Below are 20,045 nucleotides of genomic sequence, written 5' to 3'. Positions count from 1 at the left end.
GAACATTGTCTGGCTGACATAATCAAGTGAGTATAAATATATTTATCGTGATTGGAATGGGGAAGGGAGAGAGCAGAAAGATTGAGGCAGAAACTGCCACCCCTGGCCTGGCTCCAGCCTGAACCTAACTTGGGGTGTCTGTCACCGGGTGCTTCATAGACGCAGTCGCCTGCTTCTGAGGTGGACACACAGTTGGGAATTCAGGACTGGAACTGTCTTCCCCAGAAGGGGCCCTGTCTCTCCTTATTTTTCCTCCCGGCTTCTTCCCTTTTTCATGATCACTTCTGTGAACGCTGCACAGAGACGGGGAACCAGATGCTCCGTTGATGACATTTTAATTCTGCCCCGTCGGCCGGCTGCCCTCACTTAGCTTATCTGCAGTTCAAAGTGATCTCCGGGAATGTCGCTGTGACGGGACTCTTACCCTCTCTGCCTGCCTGGGTGTGCACGTCTGTCTGGCATTGGGTTTATGTCATTGTCTCGTGGAACTTTGGCAGGAATAGCTGTGATGGGTGGGTCTCAGAACCAGGCTTGGAAGAGACCCTGATAAAAACAGTCCCCTGCAGTGGACTAGATATAGGAGGAATTTCTCACCTGTAATTGGCTAAAAAGGGAGGCATGTTGAAGGCATATCTGGCTGGAGAGCAGGGTCTGTTTCAGCCTCTGCACAGATTTCAAAATGCAGGCTGCATCTGCTCATCCAGGAACCAATGGCTGGAGTCAGGTACAAATGGCCAAGGGGCATTGTTAGGTGGAGGTCAACGGCAAAACTGACCTCTCGGCTGAATTTCAGCTCTGGTGGATCTAGAGCTGGTCCATCAAACCTGAGACAAAAAAAAAAAAAAAAAAAAAATTTATTGAGCTATAGTGGATTTACAATGTTGTGTTAATTTCTGCTGTGCAGCAAAGTGATTCCATTACACATAAACACATACCCATTCCCACATAGGTTATCACAGAAACTGGGACTTTTTTCCCTCCCTCTTGACTATTTGATAACAGCATTCATAGAGCTGCGTTGATTTCAACTATTTCCTCCACTGTCATCATGTGCGTGCTGCTCTGTCCTGGCACTTCAGGGCCGAAGACCCTTTCCAGTGGCTGCAGGAGATTGTGGGAGCCCCTTCCCCGTGTCCTATTCGCTTTAGCTGGTCTTTACGACTGCAGATTGCTCTCAGCCTATCTTCTCGAAATTGACAATAACTGTTTTATTACTGGTAGCACACATATCATACTCGGTGATATAAGGGAAGGTGTAAATACAAAAATTAAATAAGGATCCTGTGTAGAAGAAATGTCATTTTGTAGAGCTCATTCAGCCTTAAGGCATCTGACCATCTTATTCAGCCTAGTTCCTGATAAAATTTTTCCTTCTTCAGCTGCTCGGGAATTGTCAAGGTCGAAGTCTTTTCAGCCGGTGACCAGAAATGTGTATTTCCTTTGCTTTTCAGATCTTAATGGATGAAATACTTCTTTTTTTCTGTCTTCTACCTCTGGCCAGATATATTGGGGGGTTTTTTTGTTGTTTGTTTTTTGTTTGTTTTTTGTTTGAGAACATGAGCTCATTTATCTCCAAGGGAGAAAGACAGTTACTCCATATTTACTGGTTAACAAATCACCACTTACAGTGAAAATACAGAGAAACTCTCGCTCTCTGTGAATTAATGGTTTATTCGCCTTGGCCAAACCTTAGTTCATCGACAGCCACTGTTCTCTTCAAGCTGGCTTAATTTTCTCTTGTTGGTTTTTATTTCCTTGAAGCAGAGATTCTTGGTTCTTTCTTTGATCCCGCTTTTGAGAAATGTGCCTGTCTCCTCTGGGTCTGTTTTGTGGGCCGGTGGCATTAACCCCATAGCATTTATTGAGGAATCTATTGTGTTGGATGCTGTGCGTTCCTCTGAAATCCTCCCTGCTTGGAAGTTGGATGGAGTCACTTCTCTGAATGCTGACTCCCTCCTAATCCACTGGCTTTCCTCTGTGTTACATAGCCATTCACCAAGAGATGGTGCAGTATCGTAAACTGAACCTGAGGTCTATAGTCTGCAAGACTCAGGTCATACAACAGAGCAATTTTGGCCACATGCTGATGGGAAAACACACCTGTTTGGTCCTCTTTGCTATTCTCCATAATGAGATAACTGCCATATAGGCAGAGAAGAGCCTGGTCCAACCACATAATATTGGTGCAAATGACAAAGGGCTGTAAGAATGTATGTTGAGCTTGAGTTTATAGGTGGCACTGACTACGATGTCTGATTCATTTCATTTAGTGACAGGGATAAAAGCTCTTGAACATACACAAGGCTCTAGACCTAGTTGGATATTACATCTTACATCATCATATTCTTTTGTTCAGGCTCCTTCTTGCTAGGAAGTAGTAAAAGATAAGATAGAAGTCCAGTTAATGGTATGTGTACCAATGTCGGCTTTCTGGTTTTGATGCTATACTATGGGGATATCTTTATCACCCCAAAACGAGGGAGCAGGATGAAGAGTACGGGGGAACTCTCTGAACTACTTTTGCAATTTCCTGTGGGGCTGTCTATAATTGTTTCAAAATAGAAAGTTTAATAAGAGAGAAAGACAACGAGGTGGCTATTAGGAGAAATGAACGCTCATCTTGCTTCCCCAGCTGGGCAGATATTTGTTTTGTTTGCCTCCGAATCCCCTTTTCACATATAGATGTTGTGAGCAATCAGCTGTAAAAGCTAGGGATCATGGCTCTATAGAAGAGAAGAAAGGAGTAAAATGAGCCAGGAGAACCCCTGCCAGCATCAGGTTAGCAGGCCTGTTTCCTGCCCCTCCCCAGGCCCTGTGCCCACACAGACTTACCCTCTGCATCCACACTCACTTTGGCCTCCTTCCTTCCCGTTCAAGGGGAAATACCTCACCTGCTGCTGCAACTGAACTCCTCCACCTGCACAAGGCATCCATGCCTTCCTGCTGTTTCCAAAGGCTCAGTCCTCCGACATAATCGCCCTGCGTGATTCCTTCTTACCTGGGGTGATAACAACCATCTTGATGAGAATAGCTCCCAAATTTATACATCCACTCAGACCTTTTTCCTGAGATCCACACCTGCATAGTCAACCCCTGACTCAGAATCTCTACCTAGATGTCATTCCCCCCAAATGTTGTCACCATCTACCATACCGCCCACGGCAGAAAGTCAGGAGCCATTCTAGACCCACACTGCCCGGTATTGTTGTTGTTGTTGGTGGTGTGGTGTGGTGTTTGCCTTTTTAGGGCCCCACCCGTGGCATATGGAGGTTCCAGGCTAGGGATCTAAATGTTGCTGTTGCAACAGCCTCAGCAACACAAATCCGAGCCATGTCTGCGACCCACACCACAGCTCATGGCAACACCAGATCCTTAACCCACGGAGCGAGGCCAGGGGTCGAACCTGCAACCTCATGGTTCCTAGTCGGATTCGTTTCCACTTCGCCGTGATGGGAACTCCTGCCCAGTATTGTAACCACTAGGCTCATGTGCTCTTAAGTACTCCACCTATGGCTGGTCCAAGTGAAGATGTGCTGTAAGTGTAAAATACACACCAGATTCAGGGCGAAGAAAAAGAGAACATAAAATCTGTTCACATTTTATACTGATTGCATATTGCAATTTCATATTTAGATGTATAGGGTTAAATAAAACAAATGATTAAAAATAATTTGGGAGCTCCCATTGTGGCTTAGTGGGTTATGAACCTGACTAGTGTCCCTGAGGATTTGGGTTTGATCCCTGGCCTCACTCAGTGGGTTAAGGACCTGGCATTGCCGTGAGCTGTGGTGTAGCTCACAGACACAGCTGGGATCCTGAGTTGCCGTGGCTGTGGCCCGACAGCTGCAGTGCCGATTTGACCCCTACCCTGGGAACAAAAGCAAAAAAATAAAAATAAAAATAATTTCCTTTACTTTTTTAATGTGCTACTAGAATATTTTAAATTATACATGTGGCTTGCATGTGTGATCTGCACTAGAGTTTGATTGGACGATGCTGCTCTAGGCCCTTCTCTGCCTTTTAGCCATTCCTAATTGGTCACAAAGTCACAGTGATTTTCTTGAGTTAAGATAAAGGACAATATTGGTGAAGTGCATAGGCTGAATTTGAATGATACATGTAAATCTGGGCCATTTTTTGATACATGTGAATCTGGGCAATTATTTAACCTCTGTGAGCCTCAATTTCCTTATCCGTCTGATGGGTATAATTGTAGTTCTTACTCTTCACGTTCTTACAAAGGTTAAGTGAGCTGATACACGGCCAGCCCTTACTATGGAGCTAAAAGCATGTGCAAAGCATGTGCAAAGAGAAAGAGCACGTCCTCTCCCTGTCATATTTCAGGCCCTCATCATTTCATGCCAAGACTATTGCCAGAGTTTCTCCATCTCCAGTTCACTCTGCCCTCCAATCGTTCAACCTGCCACCACATTAAGTATTTCGGAATGCAAATGTTATCAAAATGTTTAGTGAGTCCCCATTGCCCTTGGGATAAAGTCCAATGTCCTTGGTGTGTTATGCAAGGCCCTCCGTGACCTGTCCCCACCCAGAACACCAGCCCCCTCAGTGTGGCGAACCCACGGTGGCCATGATGAACCAGCTGGGCTCCCCAGATCCCACTGGCACACTCTCTCTATCTGTGATGTGCATGCTTTCTACTTGCTCCCAAGGCTCAGTTTAATTGTCACCTTTTCGAGATGCTTCCCCAGTCGTCCTATGCCTGTACCCATACCCCCCCATTGGGAGCCACTGCTTTGGGCTCCTCAACCACTTGAGGTTTGGCTGCATTATCACACCTCAATCCCTTGTTTGGTCAATGTGTCCCTCTGTCCAACAAGGCTCTGAGCCCTCTGAGCTCTAGGATGGGCTCCCCAGCCCCCTCTGGATCTCTAAACTGAGCACAGTGCCTGGTGCAAAGGGGGACTCCATTTGTTGAGTGAATGCTTAAAGTATAGGAGATAATCCTGAGGGAAATAAGGAGACTGAGAGCCTGTGAGGTCAAGCTGCAGAAAATCTGAGGATTAGCTCAAGGAGAGACTGCCGCTCCTTGGACAGCCAGACAGAGTGTGGAGAGAGAGAAAAGAATCTGGGCAAGAAGTCAGTAATGGAGGATTTTCTAGGAAAGACTAGAAAAAAAAGAGAAGGTCATGAAAAGAGTTCCCTGGTGGCCTAGCGGTTAAGGACCCAGTGTTGTCACTGCTGGGGCGCAGATTCCATCCCTGGGCCAAGAACTTCCAGATGCCTCAGGCATGGCCAAAAAAAAGAAAAAAAAATCCACATTTGGTACTATTGGTGGTTTAGTTACTTCTTTATGGTGATTCTAGGAAGAGACAAGGCTCTAGGACAGCCCAAATCATATAAAGAAAGAATGAAGTATCAGCAACCTATTCAAAGATTGTCATCAGGACCAGCTACATGGGTGATACAAGTAAATGCCAACCTGGCAACTGCATGATGAGACTACTAATAATTCACTGGGGCTGATGCCCAGGAATTATTTTTTACTGTGGCGCAAATGCCAAGCATGGAAAACTTTGACACGTTATAGATATGAGAAAGCAGATAGTGAATTTGAGAATAACGATGTGAAATGCCAGAATAATCACAAGAGAAATATCTGAATGCATAAGAAGGTTTAAAGGATTCTGGCTTTCCCACAAATCTGGATTATAAGAAAATTCACTTATAAAAACAGAACGCTCGCTTATCAAAATGCAGAGTATTCCAGAACGCATAATGGTAAAAGCGTATCTTTTGATCCACACAATATTAAAAGTAGCAAATAACACCAGAAAGGGGGGGAAAGCAGGAAGTATGACATTTTGTGGCTCACTGGCTGTGTGAATGAGAAAATATGTACTTCTACTCACAAACCGCAAGCTTCACAAGAATAATGAAAGGCCTCGGGTCTCATCCAACAGGATAATCCCTTCCTCAACTTATACGTGAAAGATCTCGTGTGAGATCTTGTGCGAGGGTGGGGACAGCAGAGAGAATGGAAATGAGAGGGTGACAAGATCAAATGATCCTCTCCATTCATTCTGGACAATGAGCCAATCTCCCTCCTTGAGAGCTCTGTGGGACATGTAAACATTTAGGATATACTTATGCTTAAAACTATTTGTTGTTTATCTGAAATTCAGACTGAACCAGGCCTTCTGTGTTTTATCTAGACCCCTACTTAGAGAGGCATACACTTCCTCGTTCACACTTCTTATGAATCACAACCTGCCTCAATCATCAAGGAATCTGTAGAAAGTCTCAAAAGCTCATTAACTATTAAGTGCACCTACTATGTGCCAGGCCTCATGCTGGCACATGGGGGATATTTTGCATGTTTTGCACAAGCATACTACGAGGCAGGCACTATATTATTATTCCTGAATTTAAAGAAAACATTATTCCTATTTTAAAGGAAACCAACACTTCGAGAAATTAAATAACTTGCTCAGGGTCATCCAGATGGCTGGTGGGAGAGCCAGGATTTGAACTCTGGCAGTCTGGCTCCAAAGCCCACGTGTTTGCCCACCTCTTGACATGGTGACAGTAGCAAACAAGGGGTAGATACATGAGTCCCCCAGGAGAGTAAGAGAGAGTGGCCCCAAATGAGGCTTTGAAGGAGTAATTCATTCTTTTTTTGTTTTTTTTCTTTTGGGCTGCCCTGCAGCATACGGAGATCCCAGACCAGGGATCAGATCCAAGCTGCAATTGCCACCTACGGTGCAACAACACTGGATCTTTAACCCTTGTTTCAGAACCTGTGTCCTAGCGCTGCTAATCCCGTTGCACCACAGCAGGAACTCCTGAAGGAACAGTTCAGGTCAGACCAGGTGTCTTTATTTAAGTTAGAAAAGTGTGCTCCAACATTCTCACTGTGGCACAACATGATCAGCACTACAGGATTGGCGAAGGTTCAATACCCAGCCTGGAGCAGTGGATTAAAGGATACGGCGTTGCCACAGCTGCGACATATGTTGCACCTGCGGCTGGGATCTGATCCCTGGCCAGGGAACTTCCAGATGCCACGGGGTGGCCCAAAAAAAAAAAAAAAAAAAAGGCAAGAAAAGCATGCACCTGCCTTTAGGCAGATGCAGCCCTACCCCAGGACTGGCAGCTTGATTAGAAGAGTACCACTGAAGCTTCAGCCCAGGGACCTTGCACAGTGGACAACCTGCACGGCTGTACACAGCAGCCTGGGTTAGATGGCAGAAGGGCAACTTGAGCAGAGGCAAAGATGCAGATGGGATTCTTAGTGAGCGCTGAGGAGCCATTATGAAACCATGTTTGCATCGGGTAAGTGGTACTCTGAAGTCAATTTAGAGAGACAGGTTGGGGAGAGATTGCTGAAGGCCTGAAATGACGACAAAGAGTCTTGAGTGGATCTGGGAGGCAGTGTGACAACATGACATTAACAAATTCTGAGTTGAAAAGTGACCCTCAGAAAGTATGTGTGTCAGAAAACTTCAACACACAGCAGTCTATCTTCCATCAAGCAGGCGGCATAGGGTGGAGGGAGAGTGGGGGCAGGATAGTGAATGTGACAGCAGACTATTGAAACGACATAGCAGAAAGGAAACGCGACAACTGGAAAAGAGGAAAAGGAGCAGGGAACAGAAAACACAAACGATGGAAAGTGAATGAGGAGATGCATTTCTTCCACTTTGCATTTACCCAAGTGTGTGCCTCAAAGTAGAGCTGAGCCTGTTGTGATTTATTTTCTTTTCCTGAGGGTTGAAAAGGGCCACAGGTACAGCACAGTTTGCTATCTGCAAGGCATTTGGTTGCGTTTTTTCATGTTACCCTAGAGAACGGAATGAAGAAAGACAGGTTGACTGATAACTACTGAATCTGGTGGGTTTGAAGTTGCTATGCAAAGACTATTGATAAATATGTCAATGTCCGCCTGGAGGGAGCTTTTAGGTAAGGAAACGGAGTTCAGAGGTCACCAATTTGCTTACGAGCACACAACTGCTAAAGGAAAGAGCCAGGATTCGAATCCAACTTTGCTTGACTCCCAAGCCCATGTTCCATTATTATGGAATAAAGTCCACAAAGATGCTAAGTTTACTTAGGAAAACGAGAGTTGGAAGAGGTAATCAGAGGGGAAGATTACAAATCGGTGCCCAGATGAATTGTGATGTACTGAAGACCTGACACTGAGGGAGAACAAAAATAAGAGAAAAGTCGGAAAAATTAAACTCAAACCTCACGTGCTGATTCCAAAAAAAAAAAAAAAAAAAAAAATCCCCTGCATTAGTGGAGAGGCCTGGCTCGACCCCTCTTCAGGCTTTCGTCATAGTGGCTATTGTTGACCCCCTAACAGCCAACTGAAATGATTATAAACACCTCCTGAAAGTAATGAAATAGTCCTCCACTCCTTGGTCCAGCTCAAACCACATCTTCATGCCTGGGTTCAAGTCTAAGTAACTCTCTTTGAGGAGAACACTGAAAAACTCCAATGTGACCTGAGGAAAGTGGCCAGGAGAGCAGGGCGTCAGGATGAAGGAGGACTCCCTGGGGGAGGCGGCCGTTGGGGGGATAGACATGAAAGCTTAGACACAAGAATGGGGGACTGGTGAGCATCATCTTCTTGTATTCAGTTTTTTCTCTTCTTAGAGCAAAATTCAGACTGAAAATTATAGTGAGGCATTTTGGTTCCATAGAACCAATTCACCACGCTTTTCGTCTATGCCTTCCAAGTCTCCCCCCACCCCCAAGCCCATTCTCTGTCATCTCAATAAATTAGGCAAAGACCAGACCAACTTCCTGGATCACCTTCAACTTTGAGAATCCGAGATTTAGGGCCCTACTTGATCGAAACTGGCAATTGAAAACAGAACTATTTTGGAGTTCCTGCTGTGGCTCAGTGGGTTAAGAATCCAACATAGTGTCTATGAGGATGCAGGGGTGGGGTTGTTTTTTCCTTTTTTGGCTCCCCTGAGGCATATGGTATTCCCCAGCCAAGGATCAGATCCGAGCCACGGTTGCCACTAAGTAGCAACTGCAGAAATGCCAGATCCTTTAACCCACCATGCCAGGCCGGGTATAGAACCTGCATCTTAGTGCACCCAAGACACAGCCAGTCCCATTGCCCCACAGCGGGAATTCTGAGGATATAGGGGTGATCCCTGGTCTCGCTCAATGGGTTAAGGATCTGGCATTGCCACAGATGCAATTCGGATCCTGCGTTGCTATGGCTGTAGGCTGCCGCTGCAGCTCCAGTTCAACCCCTAGCCTGAGAACTTCCATACGAAGCAGGTGCAGCCATAAAAAGGAAAAAGAGAGAGAGAACTATTTTAAACAAAGCCCATACAAGTATCCCTTCGTTCAAGCAAACTGGAATTAAAACCTTGACTTCAAAAAGTAAGAATATTATAGCTCTTCATTTGGTAGAAGTAGTCACAATATCCCCACCTTCTATTGGCAGCCTTTTAGTACCTCTATGGGATGACTTGATCAATAAAAATGTAATTACCTCTGACTCTCAGGGATAGACTTATCAAATGAAGGAAGGTAAGCTGTCATATGGGTTAATGTCCATTTTTACAAGCTTTGGAAACCAGGGAACTGAAAAAAAAAAAAAATGACCCGCATTCCAAAAATAAATGGGGGCTTGTGCGTCTAAGTAAAAGTGACAGGAAGATTAAAGTAGCTGCGGTCAGGCGGTCATCCACTCTACCCTTTCGTGCTTCGGTAAAGTTAAGGTGGCACAGAGCACAGATGGAGAGGGGACACAGAACATTCGCAGTGTTTGTGGATGATGTTACAGCCCTGGTGACGACAAAGCCAGAAGACGTGTGATAAATGAGCTAAGCTCCCAGAGCCCAAATCCATAAAAACAAACAGGCAGCGAACAGAAGGGAAGAAAAGGAAAAGAGACCAGGAAGGCACCATAAAATCCCCGAAATACAGTCGAGGGGAAACCGTGAGGCGAATAGAAAATAAGGAAGGAAAAAAAATTGGAGCCTGGAGATTTGCAAAATGTATGTCTGTCTGTCTGTCTGTCTCTTCCTCGCCCTTCACTCACGTCCACACCCCTCCCGCCCTTCTTACAGGGCTCATTAAATACTTTCTGATTCTTGGCGAGTATTTCTAATGCTTCTTTCCTGGCTGGGTTTTGCCAGCAGGATACATGGTATTTCTGTAGACAACTGTTATGCTTTAGGAAACAACTGGGATAAAACCAGGAAGTGGCAAGCGATACCTGAGTCTGGCAGCAGACTGGGGCTAGAGGTAACATTTGCAGCACAGTGGGCCTTTCTGTTTCATTTTTGTAGTTGTTTTGGACTGATATTTTCATGGAGCTATTTAAATAAGAAAAGTGCAGAAGATATTAAAATAGGAACGTTTTAGATACACTTTTTTCTAACTAGATTTATGGTAAGTTACTCAAGTTTTGAAGAGAGAGAAAAAGAAGTTGAAAGAAGCAGAACACGTGGGAGTTCCCTGGTGGTACAGCATGTTAAGGATCCGGCATTGTCACTGCTGTGGCGTGGGGTAATCCCTGGCCCGGGGAAATTCTGCATGCCAAAGGCCCAGCCAAAAAAGGGGTGGAGGTGGTGGGGGAAGCAGAACACATTGTTCTGTGGCGCAGTGGGTTAAGGATCCAGCGTGGTCACTGCTGTGGCGTGGGGTCAATCCCTGGCCTGGGAACCTCCACATGCCTCAGGCACAGCCAAAAAGAAAAAGAAAAAGATTAAAAAAAAAAAAAGAAAGAAAGAAAACAGTGACACCAAAAGAGAGAAGGAGAGAAAGAGAAAGAGAAAAGAAAGGAAAAGAGAACAGCTGCTTGTTAAGTTTATTAACTGAGATTGTTCCATTCTGCAACTGCCTCATAAAGCACACAACTGCTTACTCTGAGGTCAGCCAGGTTTCTTGCAGTCTTTGCATCTTTGACCAAGGAGCAATGGGCTTGAATTTTTCAGGTATGTGAGAATTATTCCCATCAGTTCCTTGGCTGATGGCCAGAGGCCCAGGAAGCTTCAGGGGGTCCTGAACTAGTGAGGAATTATCCTGATCTAGGGCAGGACTTTCATTATTTTGCTAGGATGGCAAGGACAGCAGGGTGCAGAAGAGAGAGCATAGCCCTAGGAGCCTCCAGACATGGACTCTAATCTCTCAACTCATTTTCTCATTCATAAAAGGTGTATGACAAGAATAATAATAATGTGGAATTCCTTGGTGATGCAGCAGGTTAAGGATCCAGCATTGTCATCGCTGTGGCTCAGGTTCGATCCCTGGCCCGGGAACTTCTGCATGCCATGGGTACAGCCAAAAAATGAAAAAAATTATTATTATTTTTTTTTTTTTTTTAGGGCCACACCTGTGACATATGGAAGTTCCCAGGCAAGGGGTCCAATTGGAGCTGTAGCCACTGGCCTACGCCACAGCCACAGCAACACCAGATCTGAGCCACATCTGTGACCTACACCACAGCTCACAGCAGTGCAGGATCCTTAACCCACTGAGCGAGGCCAGGGATGGAACCCACACCCTCAAAGACACTAGTCGGGTTTGTAACCTGCCATGCCACAATGGGAATGCCCAGAAGATTTTTTGAAAGAATAATAATCAGGCCTGTTGCAAAGGGTGGCCTTCGTGAAGCCCTTGGCACGTGACAGACCATACGGATAAATGGAACTTCGGCTTGGGTAGTTCTTGTTTCTAGACCTTTGTGACGTGTGTTCTGAACACGTCCCCTGTGTGGCTGTCCGGGGGCTTCCAGTTTAAAGGCAGCCATGCAGCAGCTGAGCTCTGGGCCCATGGCAAGCTTGAGAAGCCAAATCAGTTTTTTGTTTCTCAGCCTTTCATTGCCCCACTTCCCTTGGGTCAGTGCTCTCCTTTCTCTTGCCTTACTGGACAGTCTTGATTACAGTGTGTCGTTCCTTCTGATGACAGAGCAGCCAGGGCGCCATAGGACCTAGGGCGAAGCTACACCTGCCCAGGGTAAGGGGGGAACACGAGGCCTTGAAAGGCGGAAAAGGAGTATGTGCTTGGACTCAACACAGCTTTTCAAAAGAGCTTTGAAAGTTTCATCTCGACGAGCAAGCATGGTAGAGAGCAGAGAGGCACACATGCTCTGGAGAAAGACAAACTAAACTGTCGAACCCCAACGACCAGCCATGCCTTCCACATCCTCTTCCTGAAACGCTGTGGGGTGAGGGTTATTATCTCAAGCCTTGATGAAGAAACCGAGGCACAGAGAAACTATTTCCCCTGCTACCGAATAAGCAACAGACCTGAGATTTGAAACCAGGTCACTGTTGCTGGCAGCCTCACCTTGCAGAGAAGCAAGTTAAAAAAAAAAAAAAAAGAATAGAATTTGTGTTTGAGAGAACATGTACATTACACCTAAAGAAAAGGGTATTTTTCTTACGAAAAGTTTAAAGACAGGAGTTTCCGTTGTGGTTCAGCAGGTTATGAACCTGACTAGTATCCATGAGGACATGGGTTTGATCCCTGGTCTCACTCAGTGGGTTCAGAATCCAGCGTTGCTGTGGCTGTGGTGTAGGCGGGCAGCTGTAGCTCGGATTCGACCCCCAGCCTGAGAAACATGCCAAGGGTGCGGCCCTAAAAGGACCCAAAAAAAAAGTTTGAAGGCAAATGAGATTTTCTATGATGTGCTTTGAACTTAAAAAAAGAGTTCTGTTTTATGAGTCAGACGGATGTTGATGAAAGGAGAGAAGGGTAATAAATAATCAGAAGAAGGAATGACCCTTCATGTTGGCATTGTTCTATTTACAAGGCAGGGGAGGGCAGGGACCCACACAGGGACCATCTCCTGATTTGTATCCCTCTACTTCCCTCTCCTCTGACCCCCACAAAAACCCCCTTAAGCAGGAAAGAGGAGCTAATTAAAAAGAGAAAGCATCCTTGAGACCAGTGAAATCTCCCTAATCCACAGTGACAGACAGGGACTGGCAGAAGAGCAATTTGATTAAATAAGGATATCAGGGACTTAGAGGAACTTTCTAGCTGTGCAGTTTGTCTGTTAGTTTTGAAATATATTTCTTTGGCTTCCAAAGCTGGAAATCAAGTGCCTTCTAGCTGGAGATTTGGTTCCCGTTTGGAAACTAGGAAAAAAAGACTCAGGGCAAAGCCAAAGAGTTCAGGTGGGGCTGGAGACCCCCGGCTGGGCTGAACCTAGAAGCTGCCGAGGGTCTGCAGGGGCACCCCTGGGGGAGCGTTCATTGGGAGGGCCACGTGGGCACAGCCAGCCTGGCGGTGGATGGTTCTGGGCTGAGTCTGAGGCTCAACGAAGACTGGGAGAGGGTGCTGCATGCCTCCCCAGCCCACGTTTCCTAACCTACTCCGGGGCCCGCTGCTCATCAGCGACCCGGCATCAGAGGCCGCTCTGTTGCCACTTTCCCTAGTCAAGCAGCCTGAGGGTGAGTTCGGCGTGGGGGGTGGGGGGTGGGGGGGTGGGGGGCTGTGCAAGGATACAGCGCTCCTGGACTGCTTCTATTCACAAGCCACCTCCTCGTGGCCACCAGGATTGGCATCAGCAGACCAGCCACGGAGGAATTATTGTCCTCCGACAAGCTTCAGAGGGCCCCTCAGTTCCATGTGTTCAACCTTCCTGGTCATACCAGGGGATTTATGCTTTCCTGGGCCTCAGGAAGGGGAAATAATGAGTCACTCAGGGACTAGAGGAAAATAAGAATGTCCCATGTGCGCAAAATCATTTAGGGTGGAGGCCTTTAGAGGGAAATAAAATCTCAGCCAACTAGTCAGAGGTGGTTTGGTGGGGTACACGTTGCTCATCTTTGCTTACTCTGGTTGCAGGAAAAATCAGAAATGTTTTCGTATCCCAATGAGAAAGCACCTGTGAAAACAGGCCAGGTCCTCCTGAGAAAGCCCCTGAGGTCCTAAACCCAAAAAGAAATGGTCCCACATCTCTGACTTGGGAGACGCAGATAAGCATAGGAACTGTTGCTCATAAATCTTTTAAAGCAGAAGCCCCTGGTAGCCACTCCCAAGTTCATGGCTGTCCGCCAGCTTAGTGGTAGCTGCCATGATTCCAACTCTCATTCACCCTCCACACCTGGCGGCAGACCCAAGTCTCCAGAGAAAACAGGAGGCTCTTACTGGCATAGGGTTTGAGTGCTCTACTTTAAGGGCTCCAGGGGACGACTTAGAAATAATTCCAGGAGTTCCCGTCGTGGCGCAGTGGTTAACGAATCCGACTAGGAACCATGAGGTTGCGGGTTCGGTCCCTGCCCTTGCTCAGTGGGTTAACGATCCGGCGTTGCCGTGAGTTGTGGTGTAGGTTGCAGACGCGGCTCGGATCCCGCGTTGCTGTGGCTCTGGCGTAGGCCGGTGGCTACAGCTCCGATTCAACCCCTAGCCTGGGAACCTCCATATGCCTCGGGAGCGGCCCAAGAAATAGCAACAACAACAACAACAACAAAAAGACAAAAGACAAAAAAAAAAAAAAAAAAGAAAAATTCCAGAGCAGGCACAATAAAGGAATCTGTGAGCCTTGTTACATGTTCAGCGAGAAGGTAACATTTCCAACATGGCCAGCGGATTAAGAGGTTGCCTGTAAGCGGGGCTTCTGCTGGCTTGGAATAGAGCAAAAATGTTGTCATTTGAGAGCCCAAAGTTCGGAAAGGCCAGTCCTTGAACTCCTGGCCATGCTCATCCTTTTTCATTTTTTTCTTTTCTTTCTTTTTTTTTTTTTTAAACTTTCTTTTCCAGAATAGATTGGTTTGGGTCTCTAGAATATTTAACAGGTGAGTTATAGATAATTGTCCATTCTCTGCTTACCAGTTTTCAAGAAGGGCCATCTATGACCTTTCTCAGTGTCCTGCTCCTGTCTCCAAAGCCCAGTAAGGGGCGATAAATTAAGGCAAAAAGGCCCTGACCACAGTGGTAAGGTTCAGATAAAAGAAAAACACACAGTAGGGGTTTCCACATCAATTTTAAACCTAGATTCAGAAACACCTTGAGATGAAAGAGGACCCACCTTTCCCGGGAGCTCAGAGAGAGTGTGAGCATCTGAAAGCGTGTAAGAGCGGATATCTTCCAGTTCTTTTCCATCTAAGCAATTCTGTATTTTATGGGCTTTCGGCTCTTTGAAATGTTGACGTTTATATGCCTTCAAATGCACCAGAGACAAGGAGGACAGTCGCTCAACTGTCTAGAGAAACGTTGCGGGGCCTGGAGATGCATGGAAAAGTGATGAGGCGGAATCCACGATTCGGGGCGCACCATTGCCCTCTATTGGATTAAAGAAATCAGACCTTAAGGTGTGGGTGTGGGTTTCATTATCTCTGGCTGAGTTTGCCGAGAAGTCAGGGCACCTTTGAATGGGAAATTAATTGATCCTTGTAAATGAGCCCTTCTGCCTGCTGCCCCTTCCCTGAGGAAATCAATTATGGTTGCAACTCTGATGGCAGGTCGTTCATCATGTTTCCATTCGCTCCACAAGCATTTGCCAGGTGCCTGCTAAGCACTGGCTGTGTACTGTCAGGCATCTGACGGCAAATAACAATTGCTACTACCGTTTACTGGGTGCCTACTGTGCGCTGGGTTCGTTCTACACACACAACACCCCCTTGAAGCAAGTGTGGCGACTCCCAGCTTACGGATGAAGAAACAGGACACTGGGGGAGTAAATGGCACGTCTTCGGTTCAAATCCAGGTCCATCTACTCCTAAGTCCTCAGGAAGTTCATGGACTATTAGGGGAGATGGGATATAGATAAAAAATGTCCATGCCAGTGGTCTGTAAGCTACAGCCAGTAGGTCGAATTTGATTTATCACGTATTTGGGGCCACATGCTAAGACGGTTTTTATTTTTTTGAATGGTTGACAAAGTAATAATAGGGAATTCCCGTTGCGGTTCAGTGGGTTAAGAACCTGACTAGTATCCATGAGGACGCAGGTTCCATCCCCGACCTTGCTCAGTGGGTTAAGGATCTGGCATTGCCTCAAGCTGCAACATAGGTAGCAGAAGCAGCTGGGATCCCATGTTGCTGTGGCTGTGGCATAGGCCGGCAGCTGCAGCTCTGATTCGACCCCTAGCGTAGAAACTTCCTTATGCCACAGGTATGGCCCTATAAGGAAAGAAAAACATAATAATAATATCCTGTGGCATGTAAACTTTATATGAAATTCAAGCTTCAGTGAGCATAAGTAAAATTGTATTGGAACCCAGCTCCACCTGTTCGTTTGTTTACCCGTCTCTCTTGGGCTGCTTTCCGAAAACAGTGCAGAGGGGTGGTGATGGCAGAGACGGTAGGGCCTGCAGAACCAAAAAATTCTGTTGGAGGACTCCCAGTCTACAATCCAAGGTGGAATGTTATATAGCAATAGAAGAGGTTTTTAGAAAGCATCAGGGGGTTAAGAAAAGGGGGAAACTAATATTTATTTAACCCACCATGTGAGGTGGTGGAAGGGGTACACAGGTGCGCCCTGTTTTAAGACTCCATGCAACGAAAACCCCAGCCTTTAAAACAGAGAAATTAAAAGGTAGCTATTTGCATAACAAAATTTTCTTTTCATTTTGTAAAGGGATTCACTGTGGGGTTCCTTTGTAGAACGAGCCTCTATAATGCATGTTAATACGATTCCATTTACAAACACACTATTCATAATAACTCTCCAAGAACGTATCTATTGTGTACAGTGAGGCTTAGCTATAATCATTTTTTCCTGGCAGTGTAAGGTTTCCCACCTCGGAAAAGTAACGGACCTGACCTTGACGGTTCAAGGAGGAAGCGGCTGCCTTCCCACGCTCTCCAAGATGGGCTTTGCCTGATAGAAAGGGGGAGGATTGCAATCATCGGCCTTGTGCTAACTTAGAGAGCTAGGATACTTTTACATTTTTAGCTAAGCTCCTCTTGGTCACTGCAGCCAAAGTCCAAAGTCCTAAAATATAAATTCCTCACTATTCTATCAATCAATAAATGAATCCTAATTAGGTTGCCAATGTCCTGATAAATTGGCTACAAAAACTACTTACAAAGAGCAATGTTTCTCTTTTTTTTTCCCCAAGACATTAGCTTAACCTCATGACAACATTAACTGGGGCAAGTCATGTAATATTCAAATGAGGGCTCTCCCCAGCAAACTAGGAAGTGCTGTTGAGATTCAGTTTTGGACCTGGATCCCTCTTTCCCTGGGTCCTGAGCCTGAATTTTGGAACAGTTTTGTGGTGTTACGTAATCGCTCTTTTTAAGGCCCACATAAAATGGAAACCTTGACTATTCATAGCCAAATTAGGAGGAGCTGAAATCATTGGAGAGGTTTCTTGCCTGGTACCATTTTGATGGTAACTACGTGTTTCTGGACACATCCACTGAAACTGGCTTCCAAATGGAGGCTGTTTTATTTTGATTGGTTGATTTTTGTTGGTTACACCCACAGCATGCAGAAGTTCCTGGGCCAGGGATCGAACCCGAGCCACAGCAGTAACCAGAGCCACAGCAGTGACGATGCCAAGTCCTTAAGCTCTAGGCCACCAGGGAACTCCAGGAGACTGTTTTAAAGAGCTGTTTCCTCGCTTTTGTTTTCATCCTCCGTGGTGACATATTTAGAAGCAGATAAGCGTTTCTGGTATATAGCCTGAATATCTTACCAGGCTTGTTTTGGTTTTTTGTTTGTTTGTTTGTTTGTTTGTTTTTGCGGTACCGGAAGCTTAGATGGAAATGCAAGGGCAGAGAAAGTCATGCTGGGGAGGTCCTGCGTGATGGAGTCCAGAGGTGATCTGTGTCTCAGAGTATTCTGTGACATTCGTAGATCAGAAGAGAGATGCAGAGTCTCTGGTAAGAAGCAGAGCCAGCATTAGGGCAGGAGCCCTGCGTGGTTCAGAGGCAGGATTCCTGGACAAATGGCATCGTCAACAAGGCTGGAATGAGTGAGGGAGGGGAGGCTGCTGGCAACTTGGATGCTATCACTTCTCATTCACACGCTATGGCAGGTAGCATCGCAGCCATGTTTAAAGCTGATCGCTGGAAGGGAAGCACATTTAACCCCTCTGTCGGGCTCTTGGAGATATGTCTGCCCTCATCTTCCCCTGAGGCCCAAAACACTAACTGCAAGCAGCTCGAGAAGAACCACCACATTCTCCAGTTCTTGAGGCTGCTGTGCTCCCTCTCTCTCTCTCTCTTCTCTTGGAATTATTGCTACCATATTTTTATCTCCATCATTTATTTCCTTTCTTTTCCAGATGCAGTACGCATTGGTGGTAGGTACAGAAATGATAAAACAAAATGGATTACTGCTGAATAAACTGTGTTCATTCTGTTTTCTTTTTCCCTGGTGGTAATTTTTTTAACTTTTCACAATTTAAACTGATGGGTATAGAGGAATAGGATATAAATGTCCATACGTTTTTATGATCAAACAGAAGCCCAGCCCCTGGGGCTGGCACATTTACCGTTCTCTTCTCTTAGAGAAGCAGAAAGTGGTAAATTCAAAGGAAGAATTTGCAAAGCCCTGCGATCTGCACGAAAACAGCATCCCCCACTCCACCCTGAACATCTCCCTCCTACCAAACAGCATCTGAACAGATTTCATTTCGCAAATGGAAATGGGACGCAAACAAATTTTTTCAAAGTGATCTCATGAAGAGTGAGCCTGTTTAATTGGGTTTTTTTGAGCTGGGATTAATATTATGAGCTGGGGAGCTCTGTGATGTGCCTTTGCTGTTGGCTTTGTCACACCACCTGCCTCCCGGGGGGAGGCAGAGACAAGTGCCACCATCTAAAAGCTGTTTTACTTCCACCTCAGCCTTCTCACTTACAGCCAGCTTGGATCGAGCACCCAGGCCTGGTCTGAATCACATGTGATGTAGGAGAGATCTTTCCAAGCTCAAGGTCATCTCTCGGGCATGCCTTGGATATTTTTTTTCATCTATAATGTATGTGACTTTCTAATATGTTTAGCATTTGCCCTCCTCTTGTCTCCATCCTGCTTATTAAGGTAAATTTGCATAGAAATGGAATCTTGGTTTTCAGGACCATTCACCTGACACTTGATCTCCTGATGTGACCAGTGTCCGCTGTTGATACCATGCGGATGACCCACAAAAGCCCAGCTTCCTGCACACGGGAGGCAAAGCCTTAATTAGAGAAAGCTTTGCATGTTCAAGTAATGGGCGAATCAAATCAGCCCAGGCATTTAGCATTCACTCAGGAGGGCGAAATACTCCTTCCGGTCGAGGGGGTCATCCTAGGTCACAAAATATTTGATTGGCCTTAGGCAGCCAGATCTTGAAGAAAAGTGCACAAAAGTATATAGATTTTCGTTGCTGTTGTTTGGAAAGAAGTCGTGGCTGGTCATAGGACACAGACAGTAAGCGCTGACATTTCACTTTGGCTTCTGAAATATTTTTTGCTTAATATCTATCTTTGGATTGGTAATATTCATCTCTACAAATGGCCTTTGGAATAGCGAGCAACGTGGAGAATGGGAGGGACCGGGGTCTTGCTATCACCACTGCTGCAGTCGGCCTTAATCCCCTGGTCTCTGCATTCTGCACCCTCCCACTGGCAGCCACCTTCCTTCTTTACCTAAACCTCATGACTTAGGCAGAAACGCCCCCTGAGAGGACAGTCGTGGCCCGGTTTACTGGGCACAAAAGTCCATTCTGCTTGAGGGTTACTAAGCTTAAGGGTTCAGACTTAGGCAAATTTTGCCAAACATCAATACCAAACAACAGCTTTTAAGATGGTGTCCTGATAGCAGAGAACGAAAGAGCTTGAAGGTCATGGAGGCTAAGCATCAAATTTCCATGAGAAAAGTTTATAGAAGGTGGGGAACAAACAGAAGAAAATGTTTGCTGCTTCTGGCCTGGCTGCCTTTTTTGAGGATAAATTCATTCCATAAAATTCGTCTAAAACTACTCGGCTTCACCTTGCACAACAGTTTACATCCATTATTTCATGTAATCTGACAACCTTATTCCTTGAATAGCATGGTCCCCATTTTACAAATGAGGAAAGTGAGACGCCAAGCGGTTGAGTTACGTGCACAAGATCCCACAGCTACTCCCCAAGAAAACAGGGCTCTGTGCTTTTTCTATCACAGCCCCGCTG

At 45.8% G+C, this 20,045-nt stretch overlaps 1 protein-coding gene across 2 annotated transcripts in view; it reads left to right on the top strand.

The window, feature by feature from the left end:
- GRAP2 (GRB2-related adaptor protein 2) overlaps positions 1-20,045 on the top strand; it is a 72,209-nt gene that overhangs the window by 28,080 nt on the left and 24,084 nt on the right. The window lies entirely within an intron of this gene.

The sequence above is a fragment of the Sus scrofa genome, chromosome 5 (assembly GCF_000003025.6).
Source record: "Sus scrofa isolate TJ Tabasco breed Duroc chromosome 5, Sscrofa11.1, whole genome shotgun sequence".
Lineage (NCBI taxonomy): Eukaryota > Metazoa > Chordata > Mammalia > Artiodactyla > Suidae > Sus > Sus scrofa.
This window is presented reverse-complemented; position numbering and strand designations above follow the sequence as displayed.